The sequence below is a fragment of the Ischnura elegans genome, chromosome 2, assembly GCF_921293095.1.
Source record: "Ischnura elegans chromosome 2, ioIscEleg1.1, whole genome shotgun sequence".
NCBI lineage: Eukaryota > Metazoa > Arthropoda > Insecta > Odonata > Coenagrionidae > Ischnura > Ischnura elegans.
In genome coordinates this window covers 93,026,452-93,042,674 of record NC_060247.1, presented here as the reverse complement: position 1 = coordinate 93,042,674, position 16,223 = coordinate 93,026,452, and the positions used below count along the sequence as shown (strand labels likewise).

The 16,223-nt window shown below is 37.4% G+C and overlaps 1 protein-coding gene across 1 annotated transcript in view; it reads right to left on the bottom strand.

Moving 5' to 3' along the window:
* Positions 1-6,007, bottom strand: part of LOC124154174 — a 50,192-nt gene extending 44,185 nt beyond the window's left edge. Inside the window, exon 1 of the mRNA XM_046527737.1 lies at positions 5,916-6,007. The gene's annotated coding sequence lies outside the window, so the exon portion shown is untranslated. The remainder of the gene's footprint in view (positions 1-5,915) is intronic.
* Positions 6,008-16,223: the final 10,216 nt, after the last annotated feature.

The window sequence follows — 16,223 nt, the reverse complement described above, 5'->3', positions numbered from 1 at the left end:
AAAATACATTCTTAAAAATGCATTGATCTGCCGGGGCTTATTGATTAGGTCAAGTGTGCCCTGCCTGCATCTCGGCGTCTCTCGGACTTCACAATTTTTAAAGTTATGATAATGTTGCCGATTAAGTTTTCATAGAATTGTTGACTCCCAAGGACCATAATTCTGGAAAAATAAGTTAATTCTGTGATTTACCATGGGGCTACTTTTTCTACAAGTAGTACCTTTTTTCTTGTGATTTTTTTCTGCTGTTAGAATCTTTGCTTCCTCAAACAGCAGGACGAATGATAATAATGAAAAAAATGGATGTACTGCTTCGGATCCATTTCGTGGAAAAATAATTAATATGGAGTGGAATATCGTAATTGCCGTACCCATTCATTAACATGGCACTAAACCGCTAACTTTTGATTATATTTAGTAATTTTATTGTTTTTTTTTATTTGGGTGGCGGTGGTTAAAGCGCTTGACTAATTATTTAAGTTTCCCTAGTTCAAATCTCGGGTAAAACCTTCGGGCGCCTTGAAACATAAACAATCATAAATTTACGAGGTGGTCAAGGAGAAGGAACAGCCCCCTACACTAAATATGTAAAATTATGCGCTGTGGCTTGGTCTGATGAGCTGCACCCTTAGTTACTAATCTTCGGGTTGAAGCGCTATGTCATTGAATCTCTTAAGATTTTCATGGAATCCGAGACCCCTATTTAAGTTCCCGGAAATACAAGCTCTAAATTCAACTTTGTTTTCATTTCCGAGTTCCTTTCGAGGTAGACCTACAAATACTTATGTTTCACTCTTCTTTGCCTGTTCGTGAAATCTACGAGGGTTGAAACCAATGAAATCATTGCAAGAATTTTGAGATTAGTAATATACCAAGGTAGTAATACTTCACGTAAGCTTGTGTTTGATGCTACGTATGGATTACCCAAGTAGTTATCTCGTCTTATTCTATTAGATTTGGCCCAATGTGGCCTCAAATATCAACGCTTAGCGAATAATAGTGGAACAAGTATAATCGGCTTTAATAAAGGTTTTAAAAATCTGCCCGCCTTTACTTTACTTATGGTGTTTTCGATATTTTTCGTAAATGCCACTCGATATTCGTCTCTTGGAGCCAGAAAAGGAATTAAAGCATCCATGAAACGAATTTTATAATTGGATTATATATTTTCTATGGCAATATTAACGATATATAGTGGATAATGGACAATAATGTGACAGTGAGAAGCATTTCCATTTTACTTGTAGTTTTATCTCAGAGAATTAATTTGCTGCACTGTCAGCAATACAGAAGATTGAAATTTTATGAAATGAAATGACTGTTAAATATAATGGGTTGTATGCACCAAGAACGAAATTCGCGATGAAAAAAATCATTTTTCTCAAGCGGGAATCGAACCCGGAACTCACGACTGCTGGTCAGGTGTGATACCAGTTACAACATCAAGCCATCTGATTCAAAGGCGAATCTTAGGCTGGAATTGCCGAACAAACAGAGTCGTACGTACTCTGGGTTTACGACTCTCTTTGCTCGGCAAACTCGGTACTCGATTCGCCTTGGAAGATGACGACTTGGAGGTGTAGCCGGTTGCATACCCGACCGGCATCCGGGTTAGAATCCCTGCTAAGCCATATGATTTATCCAATACGAATTTCATCCGTGTGTTCATAAATTTTCACCCGTGAGCGTGACTACGTACAAAGTTACTTGTTTCTTGCAGTACTTAGGATGTTGGGTTGGTTTCGATAAATTTCTAGCGTGTTTAGCCGGCCGAAAATAGACTACTTTCGCTAAATTAATTGTAATAAAGTACAAGCTTGATCAACTTGATCCGCAATTTCAAATTTCACGGGAAAAATAAAATATTTATAAAGTTTATATATAGTGAATTTCAAAGGTTTTCCTGCTAATTCACGCAAAAAAAGTTTATAAATTGATTTTTGGGAAAATGAAACAAAAGTTGTGGAATGAATATTCTGATTCAAAGTAGCTGGTCATACCAATGGTGAAGCTTAAGGAGCCTGTGAATTCCACTCTTTTTGTGAAGCTCGTGTCATCTTATATTTGTATCAGCGTCCATTTCGAAGCATATTTCAAGCTATTCAATCAATTCTTCGGGAACTCTTCGGGCGATGAGCTGAAAAGGCTTAATAGGAGTGAGAGCCTAGTTGAAATTAATCGCTTGCCTCGCGATCACCCGGCATGTCGAGAAATCACCCCGTAATTCAAGGTAAAAGCATGCAAATGGTTTCCCTAAGTGAGGTAAAGTATACTCTCTCATGCGTGCTCCGGGACTATAAAACCCAATTGATTATCGTTGTGGTTCGGTGGTGCCTGTCACTATTTCTCCCGCAGATTTTTTTCTCTTTTGAGTTGTTGTGCGAGAAATTGCGTCAGTTTCTTGAAGAAGGTAACCTTTCAACCTCTACCCTTTTATGTAGGTAGCGTAGGTATATGAGGGCGATTTGTAACGAGGATAATTACGCAATGAACCTAGTTATCATGCTGTGCGCATCTACACAAGGGCATGTGAGAAGCACTGCATTATTGACTGATTATTGCAGAAGAATATTTGTTGGATTTGCACTTAATGATAGTTAACTACGGATTATAGCGCATATTCACATTAATATATCTATTTTTGGAATTTAAGAGAGAAGGTTTTGCAAACAAATTTACCCCGAAGGTGATGGATTTGGAAATGTGTAATTCGACTTTATGAAGTAAAAATAAATGTTTTGATATGGAATTGAAGCTAGTTACCTATTAATTTAATCTTTATTAATTTACATACAACAAAGGTAAAATTCACCGCGAAAAAATCATTTACTGTATTCGGGATTCAAAAGCCGATGTCTAGTCAGGAAGGCTACCAATTACGCTGTCAAGCTATCTTCTTTGAAGGTGAATATCAGACTGGGTTAATGTCGAACAAGATTTTGACGCCTGTATTTCACACTAGAGCACAGGAGATAGAACCACTTTAGGAGAAATAAATAGCTATTCCGCCGCGTAAATGTTTCCAAAACGCTCTATGAAACATGTAAATTAGTACTCCGTCACTCGCACGGGTGCAAAGATATGTAGACCAAGGATAAAATTCGTGTTTTGAACCCATTCGAGTGACTGCGTACAAAGTCAATCGTTTCATGTATGATTTATTTATTTGTTTAATATATTATCAAGGTTCATGAAAGGTGATGAAGAAATAGATTTATTTCCTTACGAATATTTCAAGTAAAGTTATCGTTGAAGAGAATGCGAACACTATTCTGACTACAGCAATATTCAAAATAAGCAGAACATATTAATGACCTGTAATATCTATAAAAATGCACCTACTTCCAAATAAAAGCTTAAAGGAAGCTATAAGGAAATTATTTCGATTTTATAGCTGTTGTGCCTTTGTTGATTGAATTGACCATGCATGAAAATTGAGGACTCGTCCCATTTCCCTCGAAATATTTTACTCTCAGCAGAGGAAAAATATAAATTTAGCGTTTCCTACGTGCAGTGACGAAAACCGCCCCAATTTCCTCGCAATTTCTCGAAGGAAAAGGTAAATCGCATGCACTGAATCACGAATCACGGACGTCATGAAGCAGTCTGCTACTCCACCTGTCGTTCGCCATGCCTCCCGTGTTTGCATTCGTGTTTTGACAACGCTCCTTCGGCCATCAAACCTTCGTGAGGGCTTCCCCTCTGCTTCGGCGAGTGAAGTGAGCCCCTTTTCAGATATAAATTGGGACTCGGGAGAAAATCATTGAGTGATTAGTAAACAAGAATCTTACTTTTCAGTATGTCTCGCTCTTGGACACTTCAACAGTTTTTCTCAGTTGGAGATTGTTAAATATTGAAACCATTTGTGTGAGTTTACGTGTTGACCAGCGGCTCCCAACCCGTTCTATTAACCCTTTCTAACCCAGAGCTACTTCTGGGATAAATTAAATTTCAAGATTTTTTATTTCGGGAACTTTAAAATTTTGCACTCGATCATAGTTATTGTGGCAGCCAAATATTTCGTCATAGAAATGTATACCACAAAATAATACGTAGTTTAGATATTTCCTAAATAGAGCTGAAAATGTACATATTTTTGATGTTGCTTAGAAGCAACATTGGGTTATAATGGGTTAAGCGCGTTGTACGTGAAGTACTGCGTGGAGTTCTAAGGGCATCACAGCTGACACAGTTCAGGTTTCTACGGCCAAGGACCATTTACAAATATGTTGTTCCTAGCCAATAAAATATTTGACATTTCTGCGCAAAGTTATCGGCAATGAGATATTAAACCGTACCAGACATTTTAAAATAATTATCAATTTCTACAGAGTAGGATTTAAATAAGAAAACCTTTGTGAATTAAAGCAATAATTATCACGTAAAGGCTCTTCTATTCTAAGATCATTTGATTTAGAGAGGAAATAGCTACGGCATTTCAAAAGTAAGCGAAAGTTGCCATGAGGCAAAAAAGTTACCACATGCCTCTATCATAATTGAATAACAATAAAAATTTTCGTCTTCCGGGGCGGACTGTAATCTACCACCTCCGTCCGAAAGCCTCGGCATGGCTGACTTAAGCAAGAGTATAGAAGTCGAGTATCTAAGGTGTGGAAAATCGCAACGATCAGTTGCATTGAGAGGATCAGGGCATTTAAGAGGTGCTCAAGATTTATGAAATATTATGAGTGGTGAAGGCAGTTTAAAGTATGCTATAAAGGAAGGGTAGCGTCCCCATGGCAAAAATTTTGGTCCATTAAAATTTACCAGCTGTTCTATTCGCAAATGATGAGAGTGGGCTGAATTTGAAACTTTCAAAGTAGAAAATTATATCTGGATTTGGCGGATTTTCTTGGAAAATCAATTGGTATTGGTAAAAAGGCAGACAAATAACATTAGTATTAGGAAAGTTTGGGGTGAAACCGCATGCTGTACTAAGTTAAAAAAAACCTTATCAAGTAAGTTGCTTCATTGTTTCTAGTGATAGTGGAAGAGACGGAAAAGGGTGGTTCTCTCCAGGCACCCTACCTCTCCAAAATGAAATTTCGTAATGCCTCCATCTTTTTGCAAAGGGAACACTATTTTCAACTTCTCTCTGTAATTCAAATATTGAAAAATTTTCATCCGAGAAAGTATTGAGGTAAAATTATCTTATTAAATGTACAGGTAAATGTTAAATGTTCAAAAGGTTCGACCGTATGCATCCAGAAAATGGCGACATGGCAATTAGATGGGTTTTCACGGCAAAGTAGTTACACGATGGAACAACTGGCTACGTTGCCGGTGGCTAGGATGAGGAGGAAGAAGCTAACAGATTTAAGGAGACAACGTCGCGATTGTGAGATTTAATGAAGTAAATGCTTAGTATCAAATATTCGGTGACTTTGTTTGCTAAAATTCTGCCTTATAAAATGAAATCCTTCTCTTAATAAATAAAAATAGGTCGATTTCTTTTTCATGATCTCAATTTATATAGTAATTTATATAATCTTGGAGTAAAGGTCAAAATGTTCAATTTTTATTTTGTCAATTGTCAAATATGTCAAAATTATTGTATTTTATTTTTCATGTATGCACAATGGAATTATTTTATGAATGTTGTAAGAAAATATAGATAATGAAGATATTAGAAAATATCCAAACGTTGGCAAACTTTTTTGCATTTAATTTTCCTGATCTAAACTCCTAGACTTTATTAATTATCAATAAAAATAAGTACACTTTTCGAGAGTTTTTAATAAATGCTTGTTAAACTTTAGGTGCTAAACTTGCAATATGTAAGGGAAAAGACTGGACGGTAGGAAGTTTTGCGTCCTCTTAAGCTACGAAAAGGGGTATTATGACGGTCTTCACTACGCTTTCTGGCGGGGTGGTTAGTGCCCTTATTATGAAATGGTCGTTGAGTGCGACCTTACCTTTACTCCGCTCACCAGGATCAGGGTCGGTGTAGGCACGGCGCGGCTTGAAGAGCGAGGCCTTCGGCAGCGGCGGTGACTAGCGAGGCTAGACTGTGCCTCGTCGGTAATAGAAAGGAGACGAAGAAGGGCTTAAACTCCTCCTCGTGGGGAATAGGGGAGAGGCGCTCTCCATTGGACGGCGCGCGCGAAGGAGGAATTAACCCATGAGGAGTCCGCTTTAAGGGCGAGGGTGAGGGTGGCGTAGGAGGCGGACACTTAAAGGTCGGGGCGAGCCTTGGGAAACAAAAGGGTGGTGAGATCACCCGTGGAATGGGTTTTCTCGGCTGGGAAGTTACACAAGGGAACAACTGGCTACGCTACCGGTGAATGGGATGAGGAGGGAGAGGCTGACGGGTTTAAGGAGATTACGCCGCAACTAAGAGATTTAAAGCAAATGCTTACTTCCATATAAAATCTTTCAGGCTTAACTTGGTGGAGGTGTGATGTACCTATCCATGATAAAAACTACAAATGGTAATTTCCAAACTTAAATACAAAACTCAAATACCGACCATGGTTTCGACATGTTAAGGGCAACTTGAAAATGGCACAACATATCATAACAAATTGACAAAACCATGGTCACTAGTTGACTTTTGTATTTAAGTGGGTAATTACCCACGATTATTACAAAAGGGTATCCTCAAGTCTGCCTCTAAATGTGTTGTGACCGCACATTTACATGTGTTTACGAAAGTCGCCACTCGCGTCGCTTACGGACTAAGTGAACATTGTTTCACGGGGAAATAAGGTAAAATTACGGGTGTTAACCGAAATTTATATACATGATGATGTGATCTATGAAATAATTGACTTTTCATTGCTTTTCCACTCAATTACAAACATTGCGTATAGTGCAAAATATTGGGAAAAAGTGAGGAAAGGAAAAGATCGATTTGAACCCATTGCCGCGCCGCGGACATTTTTTGAAATCCGATTAAAATGCGACCGAAGAGGCAATAGAAATCAGTCTTCAGTGGAATGGAATTGGGCCTCCGCTATGCAGTTCCCTTGGTTGGCTCGGTCGGTTGACTTTTGTATTAAAGTGTGGAAATTACCATTTGTAGTTTTAATCATGCTTACTTCCAAATAATAGTAGGTACATCTTTCACTCAAATAATGAAAATTTAGACTTCATTTATTGCATTTTTTCGTTAGTAACTATTGGATATAATAACACAGCATAAAAATAAATTTTTATAAAAAGCTATTTATTATTATTTATCTATCCAGATGTTTAATTTAGATAATACTCGGCGAAATGTATACGCGAGCATAGTTTCAGTAAATAATAATTGCGAAACAAAAGGAATATCGGCTTATTGGTTAGATATTTTTTGCCAAGACAATGGCAAGATTCTACCGATCACTAGTATGTATATATTTAATTTTTATTTTTCTGTTTATGAAGTGTTACTTTGTCCTCAGACACTTTGCATGATCCTGACAATTAACTATGCTATTTCTTTTATTCCGGACAACTGAATTATTTACTTTTATCGCTCAAAAAATAATTAAAGTATTAAAAGATTTCTGCTGTAGGTACTTATGAAGTCCAAATGAGTCATAAAAAACGTTAAGTAAAAAGGACATTCAGCTCACTGTATTTTTTTTTGGAAAAAATTTCATTTATGCCAAATTATGTCTTTCAAATGTTTAAAGAATAATAAAAATACAGAGAAATATTGTCAATTAGATCAGCTTTGAACAATTTGAAATTCTCCACTCTAGTATTTTTGAATTTTTAAAATTTCTAGGCATTTAAAAAATTTGATTTTTTCTGAACGTCTTCCTCGAAATTGTATGTACTGAGCCGAGAGTTTACGCTTTTGGTGGCCCCTTCGTTGTATTCTGACAACATTTTTTTGTTATTTTATTATCGCTCAAGCTTTGTGGACAACAAGAACGCTTACTTTTGGAGACGAAGCTATGGGCGTCCGTGTAATGGACACCTGAAGAAAGGTGCTCAGAAGATGCCACGAAATAAGAAAAGCTACGGCGAATTTTTAATGGAGAATGGAAGATAGAAGATATCAAGCCTGAAGGTAGTAGTATCTTATTTTTGTATATATGGATTGACCGTGTGAGTAACGAGGAAGTGCTAAGGAGAGTAGGAGAAAAGAGAAGCCTCCTAAAAACCTTATGCAGAAGAAGGGACAACTTAGTTGGCCACATTTTGAGGCACGATGGTCTGATGAAGACAATCGTTGAAGGACAAGTGGAAGGGAAAAAGGGCAAGGGACGGCCCCGAATGAGTTATATAGGACAGGTTATAAAGGATGTAAAAGAGAATAAATATGTAGCTATGAAGAGATTAGCGGATAGGAGAGAGAAATGGAGAGCTGCGTCAAACCAATCTTAGGATTGTTGACTAATGATGATGATATTATTGTACAGGGTCTGTTTGATAATAATTTTTACTAATGCATGCATTTTTTCCAGCTTTAATTTAGATTTGGGACAGGAGAGTAGGGAATTAATATTGCGTCTTAACGTCGATTAGAAATGACTCAGATTAAGCAGGTATTCAGAAAATCGTGGCCACGAATCTGTATATTGGCGTTAGATAAATGCTGGCGTATATATTGAACTATTTAGGTAGTATGGATGGATGAATGTGATTTTATGAATGAGTGAATGATATTAGTAGTAGTGGTGCTTGCTAATAATATTTTATGTAGTTTTTATTTTTATTAATTTTGATTGAGCGCTTGGCTCAAAGTTTCTGTAGTTTCAAAATGGCGCGTTGTCGACTTAAATGTCATTGGTAATTTTGGTTCCTGCTGGCATCTGCTATCCAGGGTGTAAATATCGCGACAATTTATTCTCCACCCTGTATATTGAAACTTTCATAAATTTGGAATTTACTTCGTCAATCGGTTGGACGTGATGAGGATTTCGTTAGAAAGGCTAAGGCAGCAGAGGAATTGCGTACTATACGGTAACTGCGACCCTTTGAGAAGAAAAGGAATAGTGAAATCGCCCTTAGGATGGGTTTTCTCAGCTTAGAAGGCACACAAAGGAACAACCCCCAGCGCCGCCCGCCGTTTGACATGAGGAGGGGCAGAGGGTTTAAAAGAGTTCCAAGGACGGCGAAGGATGTTCAAGGGTGCCGACAGGGTTACCATGTCGATAGGAGGAGTCGGGCAACGGGGGAAGGGAGAGAGAACTGCGTAATGAGTCGAGATTAAAATAACTCCAGAGTAACGGTGAGAGGCCACTTAGGAAAGCAGTGAGCGGGGATTTTCCGAGAAATGGGTTAACCGAGACAGATTGTCTAAATTTTGAATTCCGGTACTTATTTCCATCATACCTTTTAATTTTCATTGCTTTTGAGTTTATTTTACCGTAAAACGGCCTGACTTTACCCCAAGCGGCCTGACTTTTCCCCACCCCGTCAACAATGTTTCATTTCATAGAAATGGATACTATGTTGTCGATTGGGAGGGGTTTTTTATTTTTCTTGGATTCTTTGGCAACACTGCAAGACATTAAAAGGTTTTTCCAGTAGTCTTGCATGTTCTAGTGAATGGTGCTGTTGATTTTGTGAGGAGGTGACAAAAAGAAAATATTTTGAATACTTTACTGATCTAAAAAGGTGGTTTTCAGTGACTGTTAAATATCAACTATCTAACCTGAAAGAAATAAAAAAAATTTAAAAAATATTTCAAGCAATTTAAACAAAAAATAAAGTGAGTAGTCAAAATATTTGGGGAAAAGTCAGGCCGTTTTACGGTATGTAAATTTCTGATGGAGTGTTATATCCATATGCGTGGAAAATAAATCCTGCCACATAACATGAACTAATTTTTATCTCATCGGGAGGTGAATAAGGGTGCAAGTACTCTTTACAGCGAACACAAGCCTCCAATGAACTGTGATACATTCACGTTGATTTTTTTTATTTTAAATGCTACTGAATCATCATGTGGAAAACTTTTACAGTTTTCAATTTTCTATAAAATTTTATATTTTGGTGCGATTAATGTCCTAACCAATTGAAAACGCTTTAGGACTTTTTACTAATTATAAAAAATTCATGGAGTATAGGTCATATAATGCAAAAAGTTTTTTTTCCAACGTTTCGGTTTATCTTTAAACCTTCCTCAGGGCTATGAATGAAAAAATGAGAGTACAACAATATACAATATTGATCCATAAATAAACAGTTTTTTTACAATAATATTAATTAAAATAATGAGAAGGAAATACACAAGAATTTTGACATACCTTAGTTTTTCACTTATTTATTGATACTAGGTTACTAAGCTATTACCAAACTAAGTTAACATTAATTTAGATTAATCAAATAAAAATAAACTTAACAGTTTACTTTACTGTTTGGAATTTTTACTGTTTTCGATTTGCTCAAAAAGTGAATATTTTGGTAATATTCATTTCCTAACTAGCTTAAGACGATCACAAGCTTTTGAGTTTTGAATTTGCTGCGGAGTAAGAAAGAGAGGGTTATTTTCAATTGCTTGATTGAATGAGCATTTTCAAGAAATGAGTTGAAACAGAATATTAACATTTTGAATGCCGATCCATATTTCCACGGGCTGTTTCTTACGCTATTTTTTGTGAAATTCTAAGTTTTTGGCATCTATAAAACCATGGCATTGTTTTTAATTAATTCTAAACAGGGCAAATTTTATTTACATTTTTTGTATTTTTGGTCATTATTCATGTCAAATTTGTGAGCCAATCATGTTACTAATACCCCTGTTTTTACATTAATAGTGTGAAGTATATTTATAATGGAGTGTTATATGCACTTGAATAGATAATAAATCTTGATGCATAATGCGAGTTAAAGCACCATCTCATAGGGAGTTCAAAGGGGGCAAAAATACTATTAACAGCGAACTCGAGTCTCCAATGGACTGTAACGATTTAACGTTGGTTTTTTTTATTTCTTTAGCTCCTACATCATGGGCTGTGCGGGCGTCAAGTGCTCAACAGCGACTGGCTCTCAGCTCTTAGGCATGGAACACTTACACCATTCGCATCACTCTCGTACCCTAAGCAGTAATTCTTCGAGTCCTGATCAGCAATTTAAGTGGACCTCAGTGGTGTAACTGGCTAACACACCTGACCGGCAATCGGGAGATCCGGGTTCGAATCCTAGCTAATTCAAATATTTTTCATGGCGAACTTCATCTGTTGGTGTATTCATCTATTCTTCTAGGCGATTGAAAAACTTGATGACCTGATGTTCCCCAGTTTGCTGGGGTAAGTGCCTTCCTCTACGTGTTATGCGGGCAGTTTTTATGTACACTAGATTCCCGCAACATGGATATATCATTTATGAATTTATATCAGATTCGTATATGATATATAACATATATCATATGCGAATGAATCCGTGCAGGAAGTATTTTAGTATCCCATGTTGTTACTAGGAATCTCTCCTCAATTCAATTATATATTTACTTATTTCCAATAACCCCTGAAAAAAATCACAAACACTCGGGAAGTGGATTGAGGTAATGTATGCTGGCAAGACTTGAACCCACGACCTTTGTTGGCTAATTAAAGGATACATTTCGTGTGCTTTTAGAACACTAGCTAATGCATCGCAAAGCCTTAGATAACATTTAACAGTGTTAGAAATCTAGAGTATAATAAGAACACTATGAAAATTTAGCTAATCAAAGAATTTTTTGTTGTTTGGACATTGCGTTTATTAAAATTTTAAGAATTTTTACGTAATGAGAGATTAACAACAGTAATGGCGTGAACTTTGGCCCAATATTAAAATAACAACAAAAGGGTAAAATATTAATACCAAATTTTTTTCATTCAAGTCAATGCATCAATGCTCAATGCATCGTAAAAATCATAAATAAAGTAGAAAAAACTGTCAAATTGTTAATACGCTGAAAAATTGTTTACTGAACAGGGATAAAATACAACGAGAAATAAGCTGACATAACTCTCAGACATAATTCTTCTTCCCGTATGTCTGTGGTTTTCATGAAGTTAAGCTTGAAGGTAGAGTTGGAGAATGCGGAGATATCGTCGATTGTTCTCTATTCTTCTAGCTGATTGAAAAACTAAATGACCTGAAGTTCCTCCTTGAATCGCTCCCATCCATGCAGCATCCGATGCATGAACGTTGGAAAATAAGGAATATGTCATTTTAAATGCTCTATCGTTTCCATACGGCAACGCAAACAAATATTCTCGGTGCAATCCTCTTTAAAGATTATCTGCATGAAAATTTTCTTTCCCCCCTTTCTTGTTCCGATAATGCTTACCTTCTTCCGCAATGAAAACTTGTTTCCCCCGAATGCGCGTTTTTTTGTTTTAAATTGGAATTGATAATCGCTTTACGTATCGAGGAATCGAGAACGATTTGAAGAAACGAAAAAATAGGCTGATTATCTATTAAATATCCATGAAGTAAGAACTTATTTGGAATTTAAACGGTTGTCTTAAAGTTAGGGTAAGAATATTTCCATTTTTTTGGAAAAAATACAATTAAAAGTTCGGTACTCGTGGAAACCGGAGTGAGAAAGTAGGGGAGGGGGTAAAACTTAAGCTAAAGCAGGAGATCAAATGAAACTCTTGAGGAAGAACTTGTTATTTTTCCCGCAGACGCTATTGCTTTAAAACTGGGGCGAACCGTGTCTAGCGACCATTTGGTAATGATTTGAGCTCAAAGCTTTCCAGATATTGATAAGGTCTGTTCACTGCAACAACTCTCCGGCGCATATTTTTTTTGATGAAGACAAAATGAGCAAATCCGATCAAAAACGGTGCATAAATTTTGCGTAACCTGTGATGTATCATATATCATTGCTATCCTTCTCTCGTGAATCTTAGAGCTAGACCAGGGTGAACAAAGTACAAGGGGGAATTAATAATACTTTGTGTCCTACTGAGGCTAATGGACAAAGTGGAGTGCTGGGGTTTGTTAATTTTAAGTGGAATTCTCACGCAACGTACACTGGGAAGCCAGACAAGAACACCTTTTTCCGCACAAGAGCATGGAGCACCATAGCAGAGGCTTTAGAAATGCCCTTGAAATAAAAGGGAAGAAAAGGGAAACAAATGGGTTTCTTTTGCTTATGTGTATATTGTTGGGCATTGACGTGACGCAACGTATCAGTCACTGTTGCAGAAAATTTGGTAGTTGTGTTTTTACGTAACATCAAATTATGGCCTCAATAATAGCTATGGAGACACGTGCTGTGAAGTTGAGGCCTAAGACATGGTAAAAAAGAAAATTCCAATTTTTGTATATAATCTACATTATTTCATCAAATCGCGACCCAAGAAAACGAATATCTTCCTTCACGAATATTACAAAGAGGCTCCATGCAGTAACTACATGTTTTGTCGCCCACCGCGCAGTTAAATGGATTTATACACTTGCGTCGCTGACGGCAGACATATCCGAATTTTATGGGGAAATATGCTATCATTAGGGCTATTAACTGAATTATATTCATGATTCATGGAGCGAATACAAAACTTTTAAATGCTATTCTACGCGAGTACAAACACTTCATTGCAAATATTGATCATAATTTTATCCCTGTGCACAGCAACATTAATCAAACTTCTACGGAACGGACCGGGGCCTTCTCAATGTAATTGCCTTGGCTGGCTCAAACAAATTTTTACTCGTGCTTAGTTTCAGCGAAGCCTGCATGCTAATCCTAACATTGTGGGTTCGGCTACGTCTGCTTAGAAAGTATGCATAGCCAGCATGACTATAAATTTAAACTTGGCGGGTAGATTTTTTATATTGCGTGAATAAATACTGCATCTGTAAGTGTCGAGCTGACTTGCATTCCCACACTTGGGAACTCGAGCAAGTAGATACCTAACGCCTTCCTCTCACCTCCTGCATCCGGTGAGGACGAGCTGGGAACAGAAAACTATTAAGGCCGTTTTACACAGGGCACGGAATTGCGGAGGTTAGAGCTGCATTAATTTCTAAAATGGCGTGGAATTGCGCGAATGCATGAACGAAATTAAAACAGGGGCTATTTTGCCGTCTCGTATCCACGCATTCTCGCATGTGTTCTAGAAATTCACCGCTTTACACGACGCAATTTCGATTGCGCCTTCGCACGTACGTCAGATTGCGCAATTCCGTGTACCGTGTAAAACGGCCTTTAGAGGCGTCGGTGGGAAAGAACGCACGCAGTTGGTTTGGGGACGGCTAAAGGGGTTGTACCTAAAAGCTAATAAAGTGGAGGTATGCAAAAGACCGGGAATTGTTACTAAGTCCGTAATTCCCTTCCTCGCGTTCCCTCTGCATTCTCCGGCGGACCCAAGAGAGTTAGACATCTATTATTTTCTTAATAAAAAGGTTCCACGAAGTGATTTCTGAATCAACTAAATCGATCAATTTTTTCAGAGAGATGATGATGAATCAGTTGAGACGGAAGCTGCGTGTACCACTTTTGAACTCATTTAGGAGAGAGCAATTTAACATTTTAATGGAGTCATTTTAGGATCGACGAGCTGTTGGCTTCTGCTTGCCAAATGGAATTAGCTCGCCCCCGAAATGGGTTTGGAACCGGTGGCTGGTCATTAAAGTGAGACCATTACCCAGGTTGTTGGCCCGCCCCTGAAGAGAATTTGGTTTTCAGCCAACTTCTTTGGAATCAGAACGGCTGACATTCTGAGAATAGCCGTCGTCAACGTCTTTCCCATCAAAGATTTATGCCTGAAGAATCGTCCAATAACACTGTTCTGCAAAAAAATAGTTCAAAAAATGCCCCGCTACAATTTAGGGTGTTTCTGGCTAATTTTGGGTCGCTGAATCCGAAAATGACCTCCGTTTTTTTCTATCACCCTCCATTTTTACGCAACCCCTAAATTGGGAAAAACAACCCCTTATCTAAACTTATCGCTTTTCAAGGGACTTTTACTAATGTTATCAGCTTCTGATTGAAAAAAACTGACGTTTTAAGGCTATCAGGGTCAAGAGAGAAACATACTTCACTGGGGTTGAAAAGATTTAGGGGGTGAAAATTGAAAAAAAAAACTTAAAAAAACATTAAAATAACAATTGTTCTTGTTTTTTTTAATGACATATGGTAGCTAATGGTAAGGTTTTTAAGGGATGAATGCTTACAATTGACTCACCTGGTCATCTTTAAGTTTAGCTTTATAATTTTTAGTGTAGGAATCATCAATGGTATGATCGTATTATGTTGTGGAGTTATCCTTACGTAAAACACGTTACGTGAACATTGAGGAAACGCTGGGAGTCTGAACGCGTTTATGAGTACATTGCGACAGTAGGACTGTTTTCCTGTTGTAATCTTTTGCGCTAACATTTTGACTTTCATGATGTGATTCCTTTTTTTGAAAATATTTTTCTTGCATATTATTGTGACTCAATAAAAAATATATGCAATAGTGTAAGCGAAATTGTTGAAAATCATAAGCGTTGTTCAGTAAATTACGAAGAATACTGTCGAGAGCTTGCATCGAAGGTCGATATACCGAAGCATTTTAATTTCTTTATCAATGTAATTTGTAATTTTTATTTTTTTGTAACATAGAGTACTGGATGGGGCGGATTCGCGAAGTCCGCTATTTTGGCGGAGGGGGTTTGCCATTTTCCGCGGCGCCTCGGTGATATGCGATCCCTCTGGGCGAAAATACGTCTTATGAGACATATTCTCCAATTATCTTTGGATATCGTATCGTCGGCGAAATAATAAATAAGCAACGGAGAGACATTTTATGATTGTTATCCTTTCTTTCTATCTAGGAATCATGGGGGGCGGACTCCTCTCTCAGGTCCCTGCGCGTCCCCCTACATCCACCACTGAATATAAGTATGATGCAGTTCTTGCGGTTATTGAATAGTTCCTCGGCAGTGAAATGTAGGCACCCAGTATACATACCGTCACGCATAGTTGACGTCACGCTGATATGAAATGCTCATTAAATCATGAGTTTTTAAAAAAGAATCCCGGGTCATCCATGTTCAGCTATTCAGTTCTTTGTGTTAATTGCTGTAACTATCAAAGTTTCTACTCTCTAGCGACACTCATTAAAAATATAATCTGAAACAACTGAATTGGTCTCTAGAATGTCTTGTGAGAGGGGCGAAACACTAGCACAATTTCGATGAAAGTGGAATGCTCATCACTCTATTAACATTATTACTGCCCAATAATTTTAACATGTAAACAGTTTTGCTTAGATCTATTGATCAGTAAACGAAATATTCTAATAGACCCATTCATATGTAACTTCATTCAAATCGTTTCCTCGTTATTAATCATGGCG